The following is a 20,783-nucleotide window of genomic DNA, read 5'->3' as shown; positions in this document are numbered from 1 at the left end:
AAGACTTCAGGGTTGTTTTCTTGTGGTTTTTTTTTTTCTTTTTTTATATCATACTGCAGTATTTCTTATTCCATATTACTCACCAATCATTTTCTACTGCTTTCTGAAAAACCGTTCATCTTTGAGTCAAGATTTTTAAGATTTAAAAAGACAAGTTTTTCCTAACTAATTTTCTTTCTAGTTGTCTTTTCTCCCTTACTCTAACTAGGATAAATATTTGAAACAATTTCTGGTCTTGGAGTATTTTTTTTTTTTTTCCTTTAAGGTCCATGCATAATCTATAACAACCGCCATTAGCTATAATCACCTATAAGCTATCAATTGTTAGTCAGATTGCTAATGGTTCCCTGTGCATGCAATGGAGTACCAGCAACTATGGCACTTCCACATCACATCATACACTATTTTGTAGTTAATGTCTTTTGATCATCTCCATATGGGAATTTCACACATAAGTAGAAGTTATTCATTATATCCATATAATTCCTTTGAGAAGGAAAATCAGCTGTTGCCAGAGTGGGGAAATGCCACTTTTCCAAGTTGTATGGGAACAAGTGGAATGGGAAATAAAAGCTGCACAGAAACCTGCAAGAATGTTACCACTACAATTTTCTGAACAACTCAGAGGAGTAAGAAGAGGGAAGAAAGCAATTGGACAGACTTCTCATGTTTTCTAAGAAAAGTGAGAAAGTAAAAAAAAAGGACCTGTCTTGCATTGAATCTGTTTGCTTCTCCTTGCAGCTGACTATCAAGCCCTTTGCTCCCAATCAGAAGCAGTAAAATGGCATGGGTAGTAACTAGATATAACAAAGCAGAAATCAATGCTGTTTACAGCCAGATCTCCTAATGGACATTCTCCCAGTAGCATCAGTGCAAGAGACAAACTGTTCGTGGAAGGGTCACTGTGTAATTTACAGCAAACTAAGGGCTAAAGACATATGTGCCAACCCTTTAATACACCTTTTATTTGACATGTGTAGCCAAAGTATTTTTCCTTCAAGACATCTGGAAGAGGGTAAAAGTTAAATACTTACGACTTTTAATAGATCCAAGAAGATGCCAGTAAGTTCTCAGTACTAATTCACTATTTTCTTTTCAGCTCCAATAACCTCAGTAAAATATAACTGTCCACTAAAATCAACTGTGGGATAACTCCATTTATCTTCTGAGCACAGCAAGCCTAGCCCTTTAGCCTCAACTGCCTTGGTTTAGAGATACTAAAATACACAAGCACCCTCTAATTTTATTAAGCTCACAGAGATACATAGCAGTTTCTCAGATTAAGAAATTGAAGCAGAAAGAATATCTGTTTTAAAGGGCTTAGGAGGAACCCTGCCACACTTACAGAAAACTTCATGTATTCTGTCTTTCTATACTTGCTGAGCTACCAGACTAGCTGAAGTTAAGAAAGTCTGATCAAGCACTAATATGGTTTTAAGGCGCTAATATGATTTTAAGGCACTAATATGCTTTCAAGGCATGAAGGGTAGAAATCTATGACAGCAAGATAATGTTGCCAAAAATAACTCTAGTTTGCAAAGTTGATGACAACAAAACCAAGGGAAGTATTAAATTATGAATCATCAACTGATTTTTTTAAAAGTAAAACTCTTTGAAGGCAATGCTTCCATGTAATTGGAGGTCAAGCAAAAGTTTGACATTTGTAAAGACTTCAGGATTTGTTTATGTTTACATATTTAACAAAAAGCCCAGTAACAAACCTAGTGTGTCTCTCCAATGCTTCCCATTCTTGTTAAAGTACTGTTGAAAGATGCAAGGGACAGTAATTTTAATTCATAACAATGTTTTATTCTGTCCCATAGAAAGGGACCATTTATCTTTGCATACTCAAGATCCTAAGGCAAATTCATGTGATACTCATTTGTAACACATCTGTCCTCCTGCTTTGCCCACAGCTTGTTTTTTATCACCATGAAGATTTCAGCAAGCAACATAAATTACTTGCCTAAGCAGATTTCTTTATCTACCTTAACTACCTTACCAAACCTTCTCAAGGCTTTCTAGAGACTTACATTCTGAAAACACAAATTTACCCCATCTCATTGCCCACTCAGAAGGGTGGCAACTACTGTTTGATGAATGAGCGTTCCACAACCTGTTTTTGTGATTACACTTGTAAAAATACAGCAAAATTTACCTGCAAAGAACTGTAAACTTTCTTTGTTTACTGTGACCAAATTTTTTTTTTACCATGTGCTATCATTGTCTTCTAATACCTAATGAAACTTATCAGGTGGCCAAGGGCAATCAGAACAATTCCTGAAATCTCTCCAGTAATTTTCAGTGCTGGCTGTGGCACAGTAACCATGCTCATGCACTTTACACTGAAAATCAATATCAAAAAAGACCTGCAATGTTGATGCTATATATAAAACTAGTAATTTCCATCAGACAGCATCAAGAAGTTGAGAATCATTTTCAACACAAAGCACTGGGAAGTCACCTGCTTTTCAAGGCTACACTAATGGCAACCATACTGGTTTAAGTGTCTCCACTTATTTTGCAGAAGTACAGAAGGAAAATTGACAGCTGTCATTTTTACACTTTTCCTCTGGTTACATCTGCCATCTTACTGGGATTTACTGATGCCAATATCCAAACACCAAGTAGTCCACCCTCAAGCCTATTTTACTATCACCTAGAAATCTTAAAGATTTTAAGAGTACTAGAATAAAACACATAATTCCAAACACATATGAGAGGCAATTCAATTAATGAACATACGTTTGCCTACAACATCAAAATGCTGTACAGATAAAGAGCAGACATAGCTTTGAAATGCCTATATTCCTTTTGCAGGGAAACCATGCTCTTTTATATGACAGATAAGAATATAAAGTTCACCTGCAACAAAAATTAATACACTTCCTAACATTGTATTTGAGCAGTTTTAATCCAGAAATACATTGGAAATACCTGCTACTCGGAAGCCTTTCATATTGAGACTGCCCTTTGCACCCTCAAAACTTGAAACAACTATTCTTAGCTACTCTGATGTTCTGAGAGTTTAAGATACGTCACTACGTAATATAGAACATTTTCTGGGAAGCCTCAAGAATGGGCCTTTTTCATCCAGAATCAAACATTTTTTTCCAGAACAATTTCCATAAATTGTGAGGACTTTTATGGGAGAGGGATAAGTGTTACTCACCAGTTATCCTCTTTATTGCAGTCTTCCTCTTCCTCCAGCCTACAACAGAGTCCTTATACTAAGAGTTACGGCTCCCACCTACCAGGAAGCAAAAGAATTGTCAATCAAGGTCATCAGGGAAGTACCAGCCTGCGCACTTCTATCTCAGCCACATCTCCATATTATGGATATCTAAACTGCATGTGAAAATCCAGAAAAAAACTCATCACAAACCCATAATGAAGAAGAAAAAGGGAAAGTAGTTGCTTGATGCATGAGGAGGCTAGAGAGAAGCATTGGCTTGTTGATACCTCTTTCTCCCCTGCCACATATTTCTTACATAGGAATCTCTGCTGAAGAAATCAGAGAGAAAAGAAAGATTGCGATAAAGTTACCAGAGGCCAAATGCACACCTGAGGCATGCATTCAAACCTGTGCAATCTAAACACTAGGGGAACTGTTGAAGCTTAATGGCGTGTAGCAAGTTACACAGGAATAGAACTTACTGCTATGATGGACACTTACTGGTTTTGCTGTGGCAAGACCATGTGCTATTAAGCAACAAAACTCCAACTGTCTGCAGTGTTTTGGCTACTGTCCTTTGAGGACAGAGGATATGAAAGGACTTATGCTTCTCTAGTAATGCAACCTGCAGAGAATGATCACATAAAGATTATATGCATCACTCCTATACTAAACTATTCTGTCTGTACATGTGTATCAGTAAATTCCTCGATTGCATTGTGTACACACAGCTTTTTAAAAAGGGCCTGGACAAGTATGTTATACTTACCTATTCCTTTTGTTGGAATTTATGAAAGTATCTGCAAAATTGATCTAATCTTTGTACAGAGGGGGGGAAATTATCAATTCTCAGAAGTCTTTGAAGAGGAGGAATATAAAATGTATTGACTAGTGCAAAACACTGTTTTTAGGAACTGTGTGAGCTAATTTAAGATAATTTACCTGTCTAAAATGAGGACACATGACAAAGTTGTCATAAGATTTCATGCTTCTAACATGCTTTTTACAAGAATTGCAACTATTTTATCAAAAAAGGTGGCTTTTATTTTAAAGTAAAAGTGACAGGCATCTCAGCTGCCAAAGTTATTGGCATCATCACATTTGAAACTCAATCTTTATGGAACTTAGAGGTATAAAAAGCTTAGCTACAGACAAAAGGTTGACGTGATGATGCATAAGATGATGAGAAAAAACAAGAATGAGATCATCTTTCTATTTGAGGTTCATCTTCCCTTGATGTTAACTTTCTTTACAAGAAACTTTCACTAAATAAAGGTTTTGAAATTCCATCTTTTAGGAGGTGAGAATCAAAATTAACCCACTGATTCCACAAATTATATAAGGTTTTCAAGGACAGTCACATTTTACTACCACTTTCAGAAAACACTCTATAACTCAAAAGCCTCAAAAAATACTTTTTCTATTTTAGCTCTGTCCATCATACTACGTGTAGTTGTGAGCATCCAAGAACTACAGCTACCAAGGAAAGAGGGATGAAACAAGAAACAACAGTAAATGAGAAAAGTTGTCATTATTTGATAAAATAAATTAAACCACAGTAAACATCCTGTGTATCAAATAAAGACAACACATCAATGATGTTACATCTGTTAGAATTACTGACTTGAGATACCTGTCAAGCTCACTTCACTCAAGGTAAGCATGGCTTAAACAATGCCCCAGCACCAAGGTGAAAACGTCAAAGGAATGGAGTCTCCTCCTTTCAGACTGCCAAGGAGTATTTCTGGAGGGATACTCACAGGGATAGCTCAAAATGTTAGCTGGAGTAGCAGGCCCATGGGAATCTCATGTGGTTCATTAAGGGCAAGTGCAAGCTGCTGCACCTGGGTTGGGGCAGCCCTGGTATCGACACAGGCTGGGAATGAACAGATGGAGAGCAGCCCTGGGTAGAAGGATCTGGAGGTGCTGGTGGATGAGAGGCTGGAGATGAGCCATCCATGGGCGCTCCCAGCCCAGAGAGCCAAACGTGTCCTGGGCTGCATCCAAAGCACTGTGGGCAGCAGGGCCAAGGAAGGGATTCTGCTGCTCTGCTCTGCTGAGATCCCACCTGGAACACTGCATCCAGCTCTGGGATCTACAGCACAGGAAGGGCATGGACCTGTCAGATTGAGTCCAGAGGAGGGATACAAAGATGATTAGAGGGATGGACTACCTATACTAAAGGAAAGGCTGTAAGAATTTGGTTTGGTGAGAATTTCAGTCTGGAAAAGAGAAGGCTTTGGGGTGACCGAAGTGCAGCCTACCTGAAAGGTGTCTACAAGAAACATCATAGAGAGGAAAAAATTAGAAGAGAATGTTGTGACAGGACAAGGGGGGGATGGCCTTAAATTGAGAGTAGGTTTAGATTAGATATTAGAAAGAAACTCTTTACAGTAAGAGTGATGAGGCATTTGAACAGGCTGCCCAGGAAGGTTGTGGATGTACCATCCCTGGAAGTGTGCAGTGCTAGGCTGGATGGTGGAAGGCGTTCCTGCTTAGAGCAGGGAATTGGAATCGATCTTTAAGGTCCTTTCCAACCCAAACCATTTGGTGAATCTCTGATTCTATGAAAAGGTTATAGTTTAATTTCTCCAGAAAAAGAGATGGATATTTTTATTTGGGCCTCTATTTTTCAGACAGTGCTTAAAAAAAACACTCAGTCAAATTTATGATAAAATCTTTACCAGCAAAATACAAGCAGAAAAACCATGGCAAAGGAAAGTAAAGAGTTATATTAAATGGGGAACAAAACAAGCATTAAGCTTGAGTAAGAACAAAAGGAACACAGAAGTGTGCCCAATCTTCCTGCCATTCAAACACACACAACACCCCTATGAAAATGAAGAACCTTTGCATATGAAATTAGCCCGGATAACTGAAGAGGAACTAAAGACTCCCAGTTTGAAGTCAGAAGCGAATACCTCCAAAACATTAAAGCTTAGTAAAACATGTCTCTTTAGGCATGAAGATCAGCATTACCCCAGGGCACAGAAGATTTAACCCACACTATGCGATCAAAAATCTTGACCCAATAGGTACTCTACAGAGAAGTGCTCAAATCACCTTCAAACACCTAACCAATGTTTCTAACATTGCTTTAAGTGCTACTCCCACTCACCCACTGCCCATCAATATAAAATTAATTACAATGACAGAAGGAACATTTCTTCACACCAATCCATTGACCTAAAAAAAAACAAGCTTGGTGGGCAATACTGCAGTTCTTCACCCTGACAGGCTGGACCTTGCCACTACTCAGTATCTATCTTATCAAATGCTCTCTGAACACATTTGATAACCACCAGGCTGCCAAAAGCTCTTCAACAGGTATTTAACACTACAATGACTTTACAGAATGGGAGTATCACTTCTGTTAGTTGTCATGTTTCTGTCAAAATCAAAAGCAAAGAGAGCCCTTAAATTCCAAATCCATAGCTGACCTTTCTGCCCCAGAGAATTAATACTCTTCACTTTGATCAGTTGTATCTTCTGTACTTTTCCCTGTCAGTGATTTATCACCCAGTAAGACAATTTTGCTTAAGAGTGACACTTCCATTTGCAGTGACAGGCATTCTTCTCAACCACTCTCAAAGCAGCTCAAGCATCTTGCAGCCTTCTCAAGACTCTTACCCTCCCTCACCTAGCTACAGAGCTAGGCTTTTATTTAATTATTGCCTTCTTCATATTCTCCCTTTCCCTCTTCTCAAAACTGCACATAACTTACACACACCCTGTTATCTTTTTCAGTTATGTTACTTCTTTTGTTACTTCCATTGCTAGACCTTCCCGTGCACCACACCAGCTACCATCACACCTCTGCCTTTCTTCTTTCATACTCACTTCTTTGATACTGCGTGACTTAGGTCACACAGACCTTAAGCTGCCAACTTTACCATCTATTTAATTTCTCTCTTCTGTTTTTATATCTAAATCATCTAATTCTTGGTCACACCACTGCCTGTTTTCCTTTAGTTCCCATCAATAGGCATCACTGCATTTCCTCCTTTATCACGTTTCAGTTTCCAGTCCCTTTGCAGGTTAACAAAAACACTGACGCTTGTCTGCCATCACATCTTGAAGAAAGGCATTTCAGGACAAAAGCAGTTTGTAAGAGAACTTTTGTGAAGTAGCATCTGTCTCTCAGTATTCAAATACATGGCTTTACATTTTCTGTCCCTTGTATTCTTCTGTCTCATCAATAAAATTGGAGTGATGGGAGGCCCTTAGAGCCTTAAGCTCAAAAATACTACCTGGATACATGGCACTTACTTCAGTCGTTACTGGAGTTAACAGATGTTTCTATGAATGTTTAATAAAGAAATTGTCACAGAAAGCCTGTGTGCTTCTCAAAGTTCACTATTAACTACATCAGTAATTATAATATGGAAAAGCTTTACTAGGAATGATAGCACCAGAAAAGCAAAATGCTGTTGTGAGAGTTTGCAACAGCTGTACAGCAGAGAGGACAGCTAGTATTTCAGAAAGCATTTTTGCTTTTGTTAACACAAGTAAAGTTTTTAAGATAATCAGGCAAAGATTTGCTTAAAACACAGTCTCTTAAGCCATTAAGATATATGTTTGAAACAATGAAGGGGAACAAGGATTCCAGCCTATACTGATGGGAACCTGCTACATGCAGCTCCCCCCAAAAAAGGAAAGAAAAAATGAAAGTGCACAAAAGTTCTAGGTCTCACTGGGATAAAATCATTACAGGTCTAAGCATAACTTCGATACAATTTTTCAGTTAATAACAAACATCTAGCACCTGAAGCTGCTCAGAACTATGCATCTGAAGGTGTCTGGAGATGACAGAATTAACTAATGGAAAAGAGTATTTGGAACTTTGGGGGTACTAGGGGTAAGAAGGGTAGGGAGGATCAATTCAGAGCAAACAAAACCCAAAGCATCTGAAAATGCCTGTGTAAATTTCTCCAGGAAATTATCACAATGAAAGTTTCTCTAAAAGAAAATACAAAAATCTATTTTATTACTGAAGGGCTGTCTTGGGCTTATGAAACAAAACGAAAGTTTAATGTAGAGCAGCACTAATGTATAAAGCAAACACAATGAGAATAGAAATTAAGGATGCATAATGATGGTCAAATTTTAAATTTCCACTTCCAGTGATATCAAGAATTCAAATTATGCTATATAAACCACGTTACTATTACCTTGTCTTAAAACATTAGCACTTATCAGCTAATTGGTGACAAAAAATGACAGGGTGCTCACTCTATCCCAAATGCAAATTCCAACTAAATCTAGGAACTTGAGTTTGCACTTGCAGTAAGCTAAGCATGTGGGCAAGAGCAGTTACAATTAAATCAGTTGACATTCACCTATTATCAGATCATGTATCCCTCATATCTTAGAGAGACAAAGTAAATCTGATTATAGAAGGATTCAAAATGGTTTGAGTATAACAAACATTTAACACAGTTAGCAAGTAAGTAGCAAGACTTAAGTGCAGATCTAAGACTTTCATACATACTCCCATGGATACTGCAGGAAGCAATTCCCCCCTCCACAAAAAAAAAATACTGCTTTAATTATGTGGGTAAGTAGAGATGCTGCTGAGAAATATTCTTCCTGTGAAAGGAACAGGAGAATATACTGTAAGGAAGAAAGCCAGTCAAGACAGGTAGCAGGTCAGAGAAAGTAACTTCTTGTATTGCCTGAAACAAATGGACAACTCTAGATCCAAGATGAGAGAAGAAATGTATTAAAGACAGAATGATTAACTTAGCATCATTCAACTTGAAAAGCAAACATACATTTCATCTAAACAGAAGTCCTATTACAGGACTGCTAAAATTAAAAGACCATAGACAATTTTTTTCCAGTTCATTTAGTACACTTACCAGCATTTGCTGTATAGACAATTTCATTGATGAGTCAGTTGTACTTCCTCTCTAAAGTGCTTTGAAGGGAGCTCAAGTGCATCCTCTTCCTCAATCTTTGAAGTGTTTACCTGTACCACCAGCTTTGAAAGTAAAAGGCAACAGGCAGGCAATGCAGAGACAGGAATGAGGCTGAGTACAATAGTGTATTACTCCAAAAATCTTCTGGTGTTGCTCTCCAAATCTTAAAGGGACAGACAGTGCTTTTGTTTTTTAACCTTTTTAAGTGAGACTTTAGATACTATTTAAAAGATACTTTTTAAAATTCAAATTTTAGAATTCAGTCAGCAATATAACAGTTAACAAGAATATAAGAACAGATAATCTGAAATCATATACATTATATATACAAATACATAAATCCAATACATTTCTTTTCAGTGAATAAAATCATAGGTGTGTTATAACAGAAAACAATTAGGAAACTCCCAATATTAAATAAAACAGCATCAATAGTGGGAACTGAGAACTAATGGGAGCATATTGTAATAGGAATGTTATGAATGTGGAATTACAAAAATAATTACGTCTGTATAAACATGTCAGAGTAAAAAGAATTCCAACAGTTGTGGAAATACTACAGGTGAAGACTACAACTGGCAAAAGTTTGTCCACAAAGTGGGGAGGAAGGGAAGAGGGAAACCACCAAAGAGAGAAAAATTGATATTTATTTAATATTCACATTAAATATTTTATATTCCAAAAGTGATTAGAAAAGCTAAAGGACTCTGCAGTCTGTTACAATTATTCATAAAGTTATTTCCAAAATAAAAAAATAAATAAATTTTAAGGAAGAAATGCTTCACACAAGAATTAAAAATAGCTAGCCAGGAGTCAATATTGAGTACCTGCATTTATGTTTCTCCTCTTCATGTTAAAAGGACAAGCATGCTGTGGAAGCATGAGAATGAGGCTGTGTATGAGCTGAAGAAGGAAACTAAAGAAACTTCCACCACACTTGAATGTTAGGAAGTGTTAGGAAGTGCTCTCCAAGCACTTGATATTTGTTTTATGTCTCCTGACCTAGGAAAAGTAACTTGCTTCTTATATAGCTTGGAAGTTTAAGAAGAAAAAAGAAGCTGACTTTTTTTTAATCAAATCTAACTGGCACACAGGCAAGCTGCATAATACTAGAGAATCTAAACATGAGTATTTGAGAGCAAAAGACTGAAAATTAATGCAGTTTAGATTCCATCTCTTCCAATAGGGAAAACACTAAAAGGAAAAGATAGTGGTTGTTGCTTCTCCTACCGTGTCCAACTACTGTTTTTTTGGGTTTTTTTCCCATTTTGGGATGTTTCAGGATCTTTTTTATTGTTTTGGGTTTCTTTTTAGTAAAATATAATTTTTAAAATTTTCATTACTAACATCTAAAAACATACTGAAGATTTTTTTCCCTTGACCATGGAAGTATTATACAGTGATAAAAACTTATCCTGTACTTCCACATCCAATTATCAAGAAGCAACTTTAGCATAATATTTTTAATTTTAGCACAATATTGAAGTGGGAACATTTCATAGTTTCTGGGGAATACAGCACAGAATGAAGGAGGATGTCTTGCCTAGAAGAGAAAGGATTTTACTATCAGGAACAATGAAGTTCTCCCTAAAATATTAATCCTAGAGGTAAATAAAGTGAAATGTAAGAATATAAAGTTCCCTCAACTAGCTAAGAAAAAGTCAACACAAATGTTAGCAAGTGAAAAGAAAAGTGACTACAGTTAGAAAACTGTAAGAGCAAAATGAATGACAAAAGTAGGAGTCAGTTACCATCATGTTTGTTGACTTAACAAGAAGTTCCCATGTCAAGCTACCTACAACAGGGATTACAATTCATATTTGCAGCATCAGAAGCTTCAGCAGTAAAACTACAGTGCCCTAGTACTATAATTTCAGTGAACACTCGCTCATGATTCAGCACCTGTTTTCCAAGCAAAAAAGATGGAAATATGGCAAGACAGATTCAGTATCCTCTACAGAGATGCCTCAAATGGACCAGAAACTGAAAAACTCATTATTGGCTAGAAAGCGAGTCAGGAACCATTTTTAACATTTATCACTCTTCCCCAGTTTTTAAATTCTTGTTCCATTACTATTTTCTTAATGCTCTTTCCTCTGTTTAACTGCCATTTAAAGCTCTATAGATTTAGAATCAAAAACTTAAATGTATTTGAATTTTTATGTGGTCAAGACCTGCAGTGGGGGCAGGTGAGTTGACTCAGACAATGGTCATCGCTACTTCCACAATGTTCACTGTGGAACGGTAAAAACTGTAAATATCTAGATATTCTCTTATGCGACAGACAGTGGAAGTCTCAATCACGTCATTATTTTTGGACATTAAAAACCCCAATCCACTGATGTAATGCTAAACAAGAGAGAGAAAGCTACATGGCCTGAGAGATACTTAATGTTTTCCACAGATCAAACATCTGCACACTTAACATTCCTTTTGCCAAGTCTTAAATGACCATTCACTGCACTTGGAAAGAAGATAATTCTACCATAATCTTCTGGAAAGAAGGTCAGCACCTTCACACACACACAAGAAGAGTGCCTGAAATCATTTGGAAGGCATGGCTCTTGCTCAGCTCACTTGTTCCTGCACAGTTCTTCGGATCAGCTGCAGCCCCACTACTGCAGAGCGAGATGAACGAGAGCATCCTTTGGTAGCTTCTGCAGATGCTTGGTCAGAAACTGCAGTCTGTAACTTGTCTCCCACCCTGTCCAAACAGGACCACACAAGGAAGAGACACAGAACTACTCTTGAGCACTCTGTGATCCCCTTGGATCCAGCAAAATTTTGTCAGATTCAAGAAGTCACACTGAGAAACATGAGAGCTATGCTCGGAGCTATGGTAATTTGGCATGTGCAGCATTAGTAATAAAGGACTAAATACACAGCACTAACTCTTAAAATTGCCTCTTCAAAAACTAACTGGAAGTGATGCTGGGTTTGATGGGGTGGTTTTATTCCAAAGAAAATTCCCTTTTACGGGACTTACCTTTTCCAGTGCCAACGAATCCACAGGCTCAAGACTGATGGAAGCCAGGGACTGCAGAGCTGATAGACTTAATCCACCTGCTAAAAAGGATCATGCTGGAGCTGGTAAGAGCCACTGGCTGCACAGTCCAAATCTAATTCACTTAACACAGTGTGACATCTCTAGAGAACCTTACTGCCTAGGTCCTTGGCCAGGCAGAGTCACAGAAGCCCTCTGAAACCAACAGCCCAACGTCACGGAGGTCCCTAAGTGGCACAAGACACACCAGACCAATTCATCACTCCCCAGACACACCCTCGTAAATAAACAGAAAAAGAATATCCCACATCAAGCTACACTGGAGAATTAAAACATTTGCATCCCAGTTAGCGATTACATCCACCGTGAAATGAAAAAAGAACTGCAAGGATGAAATAAAATTTCTTCACGCAGAAGTCAGCAGAAAATTCATTTGAACCACAGCCACAATCTGGACATTCAAACAAGCATTGTCAGTCTTCTCTGCATCTTGTTTCAGGAAGGCTAAAAGGTTCATCATTATCATCGCAATAATTTCTAAATGAAGCTCACTGCACTCATACAGCCTCAGTACAACCCTACACACCAGGACAAAACTGTTTTAAAGCCAAGCCTCTTTTTGAGTGTCACCCAATCTCACCGGCAGATATCGCACAGTGTTTCACATATTTCAAAACAAGGTCTAACACAACCCAAGGCTGATGAGTTACACAAGATATTTTCTGTCACGGATTTCCAGTTCTCTCTCTAAACAAAAACCATCAAGATCCCATGCAAGACCTCTACCACAAAGGCGAATGCATCTTCAGTATTAGTCACTGTCTCATCAACAGGACAGAAATACATCATTATCTCTAATAATGCTGTTCTTAATGCACACTCCACAGCTATCTTTGCACTTGTAGTATTTTCAGTGTCTCCACATGCCTGCTGTATTTCCTTTCAGTAACCCCCTTCCCCAACACTGAACTCTTCAGCATCTCAGGTCTGCCAAAGCTGCTTAAGGAGTTTATTTTCTCTCTACCTCACTGCAATAGTTTCATCAGGAAACCATTTCCAGAGAACAAAATTGGGATGTTACAACCTGACATCACTGCTCATCTGCTCAGTACAAACTTGCTTTCATCATCAGTTTAGTATGCTAGGTTTATACTGTCTCAAATGACAGTAGCAAGATTCATCAGGCATTACACAGATCTTGTGTGTTGGAGCTCTCAAGTTGCAATGATCCAAGCATCAGCTGCTTTCAACACGACACAGGAAAACACAGAGTCAACAAATTTCCTTTCTGAAAGGAAGATAGCTTTCTACATACAGCTTTTAAAATTCAACTTAGAAGTAGGAAAACCAAAACATAATGTAATTCATAACAACCAAACTTAAACTTTGAGGAAATGCCATCTTTTCTACTGTATGATGTAGGAAAACATCATATTTGAGCATAACTTTGAATTGAAGGCATATTATGCATAAATACCCCTGGCTGTTACACCACAAAGCCTGTTGAATGATCTCTATGGTATTGGTTTGTAGGTAGAAATTATATAGAGCTGATGACATGAACAGGATACAAAGGAGAAACTATATGCATAATTCTGAACACCAAGATGCTTCAGGCATTTCTGTCAGCATAGTGCATTTTTTAAAAAATACATCTAAATTAAAAACTGATGAGTTTTTGGTATTTGGGGTTGTTATTTCAATTTACCTTTCTATGACAAAGAGGCTGAGAGCCAAAGTAGCACCTTCCTGAAAAACTACTTTTTTTTTTTACTTTTTCTTTCCTTCACAGAATGTCCTTCAAGACTTCTGTACACAATTCAAGAAGACACTTCAAACAAACACTGGTAGTTTTAAAAGGAACTGTAATGACAAACAAGCTTCAGAAACGTGTGCCAGCTTTTCATGAAAGGCCACGCTGCCTGCACCTGACAGCCCAAAATATCCTCCTTTAAAAAATGAAAAAAAAAAACCCTACCCAAACCCACTTTGCCTGGATTAGAATGAGAGTTACATCTAGCACCACCAAGAGCACAAGTTCACAAACATCCCTATCACATCCCCAAAGTGGTACTGCAGAGCTGGACACTGGCTGCAACAGCGCTTGCATTTCTTATTCAGCTGTTCAGAGCAGCTTCACAGAGGAGGAATGAGGTATTCACAAGGTGTGGGCATGCCCAGGAAGATCATCAGAAGCAAGGAATGATTTGATGCAGGGGAGCTAGAGAAGAGATAGAAGTAAGCACAGCAGATGTACTAAAAAGGTAAAGAAGACTGTGCACAGCTGACTGGGGCACTGAAAGAAAACGGAGGTGGGAAAAAGCCATTTGCATGCAAACTTCTATTTGAACTTACTGGGAAATAAAAGACTTGTACATCTCCTCCAAGACAGTACATTCAAAAGGTGATTCTCACTCATGTGATTATTCCAGAAGAGCAAAATAAAGTTATAAACTTTATACATGGAGTAAGCTGTTATCCTTTCATATTTTTTCACAGGTGGTCAGAAACCTCTGATAAAATTGCCCTCATGCAGCACAGCATCAGGTGTATACAAAATGCTGAGTAGGTATCACATTGTGTTAATTCTAATTAACAGATTAATTAGAGATTAAAGGTTGATTCTAATACCTTTTGAAAACCCTAATCAAGTTGCTTTGAAATCTGACACTTCAGTTTTAATACCCCCAAACTGAAATATCTACATGATGTTCCTGAAAACCAGCATCAAAAGAAACAGACCCAAACTGCTTTTAGATTCATCAACCAGTATTTATCAGATTCATTACTAAGCATGCACTCACAGATGTCTTCATTAAAAGAGATGGCATACTTATGGTAGATCATGAGGACACGGATGCTCCTGTCTTAGTAGCACTGTACCCCCTAATGCAAGATGAGGGCTGTGTCCCAGTTAATACAACAGGTAAACATACATAATTGCAGAATTTATCCTGTCCCCAACACCCACGACTACATAGCCCTCTACTAGTATACAGATGCAGGCAATGACCTTATTCTTGGACTGTTTTCAGTCACCATCCCAGCTACTCTGTAAGTCGAGACAGCAACAAAACGAAGCTAAAATGATCTCCCACAATGAATGGATGAAAAGCACACTGCAATCAAAGACTGGCACTAAGAGAAGAGGAACCTTATTGAAAAGAACCATAAATGGGTATTCTTCAAGACACATTTGTTTCCCAGCTAATAACTACTCACCTACAAGGGTCTCACCAATAGAAATGAGTCACTCTAAAACACTGAGCTTCCAACACAAAAAAAAATAAAAATCACACCTTCAACCACAGATTGAACCATTCACCATCTCCATGTTCCTGCCACTGTACTCTTTACAAAGCATTCCTCTTAAATGTCACTGTCATCTCCTCATTGCTCATCTATTAACAACAGAATCAAGAAAAAGGGAAAGCGTTGTGTTGACATCTAAGTGCAACTAAATGCAAGCAACTGCTTTGAGTAGCAGGCTTCTCAGAAGGGGTAGCAGTCTAAGGATAAGAGAGCGTTGCAAGTCCTCCATGTTTCCCACAACAGCAGCCAACATGAGCCCAATTAGGATAGCACGTAAACATCCCCACTGATGTCTATTCTCATTACACGATAGCTGAAAAGTATTTTCAATACAGACAGATGAAAAATCAAGACACAGAAAGAAATCCACAAAATAGATGCAGGGGTTCTGCCACCTAGTGGCATCTAGAGCCTCAAATTACTGTATCTACCATATTATTATTACTTTTTTTTTTTTTTTACTGGAAGCATTTGACAGCTGAGAACAGGATAAAGAACATGTAGTTTCACTAGCACTGAAATTACTAAGCTTGGTTCCCTGCGGCTTCAGCACTGCATTCTGTAGCACTCAAGATGATGAGAGTTTCTATTGAAGCTTTTCTAGCTGTTCAAATAGTAATAGTATACTTCTCTTCATCAGTCCTCCAGCTCTCACAGATTCTCTCCTGCCTCATACTGAAGTGGATTTCCTATTGTATAGTCTCATAGTCACCTGCCCATATTCAGTACTTGCAGAATGGTAATATCTTTGAATAATTGTTGAAATACCCATTCATTGAAACTGTTCAAATCTAATATATCTTGAAAGTAATCATAAGCAGGAAACAGGGAAAAACAGAGACTGGGAAACAAAAGCAGCAAGAATGATAAAAGCCTCACTTCTTCACAAGATTGTCTGGATCGCAACTTGTCAATAGTGAATCTTTGTTGGCCCCAATAGCTCAAGGGAGTCCCCTCCCCTGGTCACAGCATGGACACACAGCATGCCACCTCAAGGCAACAGGAGGAGGGACACAGAGAAGCACAGAGGAATAAACTCCTTAAGGCAGGAGGCAGCTGAAATCCCCCTTTTTATCAGGCCATAAACTCTAAAGCCCCCTTTTCCACTTGGGATTCAAAGCCAGAAGCATTTTAATGCCTAAACTAGGTCAGTCTCTGTTTACACAAAACACAGATGAGAAACGAAGTATCAATTCATTCAATTTAGTCAGGATGGGCCAAAACTACCAGACTACAAGACACAGAGCAGCTTGCCGGTTTTTTATTTATTTTTAAGAGAAGAAACCTTATCAAAGGCATATTCAGAGAACACACCACCCACAGATACAGCCAGGTAACAAACCATTATTTTAATTCAAGATATGCTCCTTCTGTGGGAAAATTGACAGAAACTTGAAGTGATGTCATATTTTTATTAGGCTATACCTCACAGTTACTTTAGGTTTCAGCTCCCACTTGCCAAACTTTTGCAACCCTGGAACACCATGAGGACTTCTGATCTGTATCTACTCCACATACCTTCGTAAAAAACAGTTAGGTTGAGGTATTTTAGCTTCAGTCCAGAAGAACAAACAAACCAACCCCAAAGAACAAAAACCCTCACTAAGCAAAAGAAAAACAAGCCACCATGCTACAAAACAAAAAGGACAAAAAAAAAAAGAGCACCAAAACATAAGCAAAATCACAAACACTATACAGTTGTCTTATCCTTTTGACAAGTCTCCTTTTCCTTCTCAAGTTTTTCCTCCAACTCCATAGCAATCCTTGCATTCCCTAGAAAGTTCCTGATCTGTATGTAGCCTATGACAATTTTGCCCTCAAGAGGTGGGGAAGAAGAAGAGGAAGGAGAAAAACAAAAAATGGGAATATATGCCACAAGGTGTTCAAAGGTGAGCCAGTCCTGAAGACCTAGCAATGATTCACAGATTTCCACTGGGCTTTTATGAGAAAGTAAGATTTTGGTAAATTTTATTTCTTGCTCCATATTCCACAGATTTGAATTTCACTTATGTAAAATATCAAGCAAGTAAGAACTACCATGGTGATGGAAAGAGGTGCGTGAGTGACTTGATGCGAAACCATATTTGATCACACAGTGCTAAGTTTTGTGGACTGAAGCTGTAAAGACAGACTAGATTTATGCTGGAAAACAGAGCACTCTTTCCCTTGCCAATGAGCTAGTAGTTTTTATAGCAATAGTCCCTAGGATTGAGAAGAAAAACAGAGATTATTGGAATAAATGCACAGGCAAATGCTTCAGAAATGCAGGACTGAGTAAACTCTATGTCAGACACAGACACTTCTGTCTGCAGCCTCCTGAACTAAACCAATGGTGCCTTACAGAACGTGAGGGGCTTTCTCACAAAGAGCACTCATGCTCTGGTTTGCATGTAGGACAACTACTCACATTATTGGAATGTTAGGGTGTCATTCAAAAGAAGTTAGGGATGTGTTATTGTGAAGTTACAGCTTTATCTCAGTTTTCAAGTTTCACTTAAATTCAGTTCACATTAGTACTGAACAGATTTGTTGAAACTCTTCTGCAGTCTAAGGAACCTGCAAAACACAGCAGTAAAGCACAGTTCCCTATACAGGACAATCCACATAAGGGATTGTTAACCAGGTAAGACAGAATCCTTATTTAACCTCATTCCAATAAACAGCTTGCTCAGATAATGGCAAAGGAGAGAGTAAATCATTTTTAGGCAGTACCAATGTGTACCATCCCTTTATATGATGCTTGCTCCTACAGATCTGGTTTAGGAATCTCAGTAATAACTCTCAGAGTTTTGAAAAAGATTAAGCAAGCACACACCTAGAAAACAAACATCTTGCTAAAGTTAGAATAACTTTATGCAGTAATGAAAAATTCTAAAACAGCACACTTTACATGTTGGAAATAGCAACATTTTCCTCTTCCCATTTTCTACCATGCCTCAGACTCATTCATTAGGTGTTATGTACACATGTTTTGTTAGAGATTCAGACCTATTTGTGAACTGGTCAGATGACATGTTACTTTGTAAGGGCTCTACTACCCAGGTACATACAGCCCTTGAGCCAGGATCCAAGTCCCATCCACCCTCAGTTACCTGTATGCTCCCCAAATATCCACAGTCCTGGAATACACAGTTTATTGCTTAACACACCTAAGATCACACAACAAAAGCATTAGCATGCTGATCCATTAAGCATTTTAACTCTCCAACACTAGGAGGAGAGGTCAAGGAAAAAAAACAAGGATTTTTCCCTTTCCTTTCTCCCCTCCTCCCCCCCTCCACACACACACTGCTTTTTGAACTTGCTTGCCTCATTTGGAGTTTCCAGTTTCTAGTAGAGCTGGGGTGAGGAGTCCAGCCTTACTCTGCTCTTCTTACTCAGGACGTGGCAGCTGCCAGCATCTTGTTCAGGGACAGATCCAGTCAAAGGAGACCGACAGCATTTAACTCCCAATAGCTCTTCAGCTCTAGCAGATGAGTTCCAGGCTCAAGGTGTTTGTCCTTCTACCTGGTATGCCTACTTTGCAGGACATTCAAAGCCCCAGCAGAAGGTATCCAGTTATTGCAAGCTGGAAGCTAAGAGCAGTGGCATGCACTCGGTGCTCAGAATGATGTCACAGACTGAAGTACACACTGTAACTCTCAACTGATACGGCAGTATGAAGTGCAAGACTTCTGAAAAGCAACGGCATAGAGACTGCCATTTTAGTTTTCTGTCACATGTGATCTACCCAGGTAAAGAATACTCACACTGTCCACAAACTATAACAGCACAGTAATTAGAAAATTTTGTTTAACAGACTTTACATCTTGTTTTCTATCCTTCATTGTAGTATGGTATATCAGTCACAAGTTTATTAAACAAATTTGGATGTTTGAAATGGTTTTCTTAAGAAGCATCCAGATTTGCTTTTTAAAAATATATTACTTTTACTCAAGTTGCAAAACATTGATACTAGTATTCTATCCTGACTTCTAAATATGAACAAGAGTTTAGGAACTTGTGTTCAAAACTCCCATAAAGCAATAAATAAAAATTACAGAAAGACCCAAAGCAGAAAGATGAAACGTGTTGCTTTTGGCATTACTCTGCTCCTTATTGACATCTACGAGAAGCCTGACATGACAACTGCAAAGAGACCTCAGACGTACCCATGTGAGTGTGCCAAAAGGGCTGGAAGCCCCAGCTCACATGATGAGAATGTCAAGCATTTCCTCTGCTGCTGCGTGTGACTGCACCTCCTAAACAGGGGTCAAAAGCAGATTAGCGTTTCCAGTTTGGGGCTTGGGAGTCTTTTTATACTTGTTTTAAATCAAAAGAGTGTCTTCTTTGTCCTTCTAAAGTTATATGCTAGAGCCAAAAAAATGTTCAATGTGTAACATTATTAGTGCAGTCATTTATAGAAGCTGCAATTTTGGAATATATATCTGACAAGTCATTTTAATTCTAGCACCTTAAATGATGTGGATTGGTTTGTCACTATGACAACAATTTTTACATGTGTAAAACATACAGAAGTACCATTTCTTCTGTTCCTTACTGAAGCCAAGAGTTATTGAAAGCTTTACCTCTTCTGGACAGAAAAGCAGAACTTACACAACATCTGATTCTAGAGAAACTATGTAAATTACTTGTTGAATGAAGAAGAAAGTTTTCATGAATTCGAACAGCTATAATTTAAAAAATACTTTGAACACAGAACACTTGAGGGAATCAAGAACAGGGAAGAGAACATAGGCAGGAATTTAGGAATGGGTAGAGCTCTTTCTTATCATCATTAAGGCTAAGTCAGTCTTTGAATGGCTTTCTGAAAACAAAATCCAACCAATCTCAAAGTCAGGCTTTGCATTTAAAACCAAGTTTCTCTGAAAGCCAACTGGTTCAAAGGATCTTGCTTCGATTCAAGTCTCCACACATAAATACGCCTTGGACACAAACACTTTGCTCATAATGCTTCATGCTATTACAAAGAAAAATTAGTCTGATGATGTGGAAGTGGAATAGTGTTTGTTTTATTTAGAAAACAGCACCACTACAACTTCAAGGCCTGAATTTGGAGACTGGCTAAAAATTTGGACAAAGTGCTAAAATAGTTCATCCCATGCTATACAACTGCTCAGAATCACAAAATATTGGTATATCATTCATTTAAAGAGATAACAGTGAAGTTACTGGAGGTGATCCAACAAAAAAAAAATAGAAAAAAAAAAAAGGTTGATTTTACAATAAACTGTTTCTTATTATTTATGGAGACAAATCCACTGTACTAAAATTGTCATATTGACCACTATGTCATTGGTACCACTATCACTGCATACATGCATTCAACACTCAGTTATCTCTGTCTGCATCAATGCCACATATATCCAAA

General features: G+C 38.1%; 1 protein-coding gene across 5 annotated transcripts in view; it reads right to left on the bottom strand.

Moving 5' to 3' along the window:
- The window catches only part of CRIM1 (cysteine rich transmembrane BMP regulator 1), a 174,767-nt gene that overhangs the window by 132,289 nt on the left and 21,695 nt on the right, over window positions 1-20,783 (bottom strand). Inside the window, exons 1-2 of one of the 5 annotated variants that reach the window (XM_015621640.3) lie at window positions 3,386-5,111; window positions 3,173-3,250 (exon numbers count right to left, since the gene is read on the bottom strand). The exons of 3 other annotated variants lie outside the window; for them this stretch is intronic. The gene's annotated coding sequence lies outside the window, so the exon portion shown is untranslated. Of the gene's footprint in view, window positions 1-3,172; window positions 3,251-3,385; window positions 5,112-20,783 lie in introns of those variants that run through there. One more of the 5 variants, XM_015621641.3, reaches the window with a different exon arrangement.

This window comes from Parus major, chromosome 3, assembly GCF_001522545.3.
Source record: "Parus major isolate Abel chromosome 3, Parus_major1.1, whole genome shotgun sequence".
NCBI classification, from domain to species: domain Eukaryota; kingdom Metazoa; phylum Chordata; class Aves; order Passeriformes; family Paridae; genus Parus; species Parus major.
The sequence above is the reverse complement of the archived record's forward strand: the minus strand, read 5'-3'. Positions and strand labels throughout refer to the sequence as shown.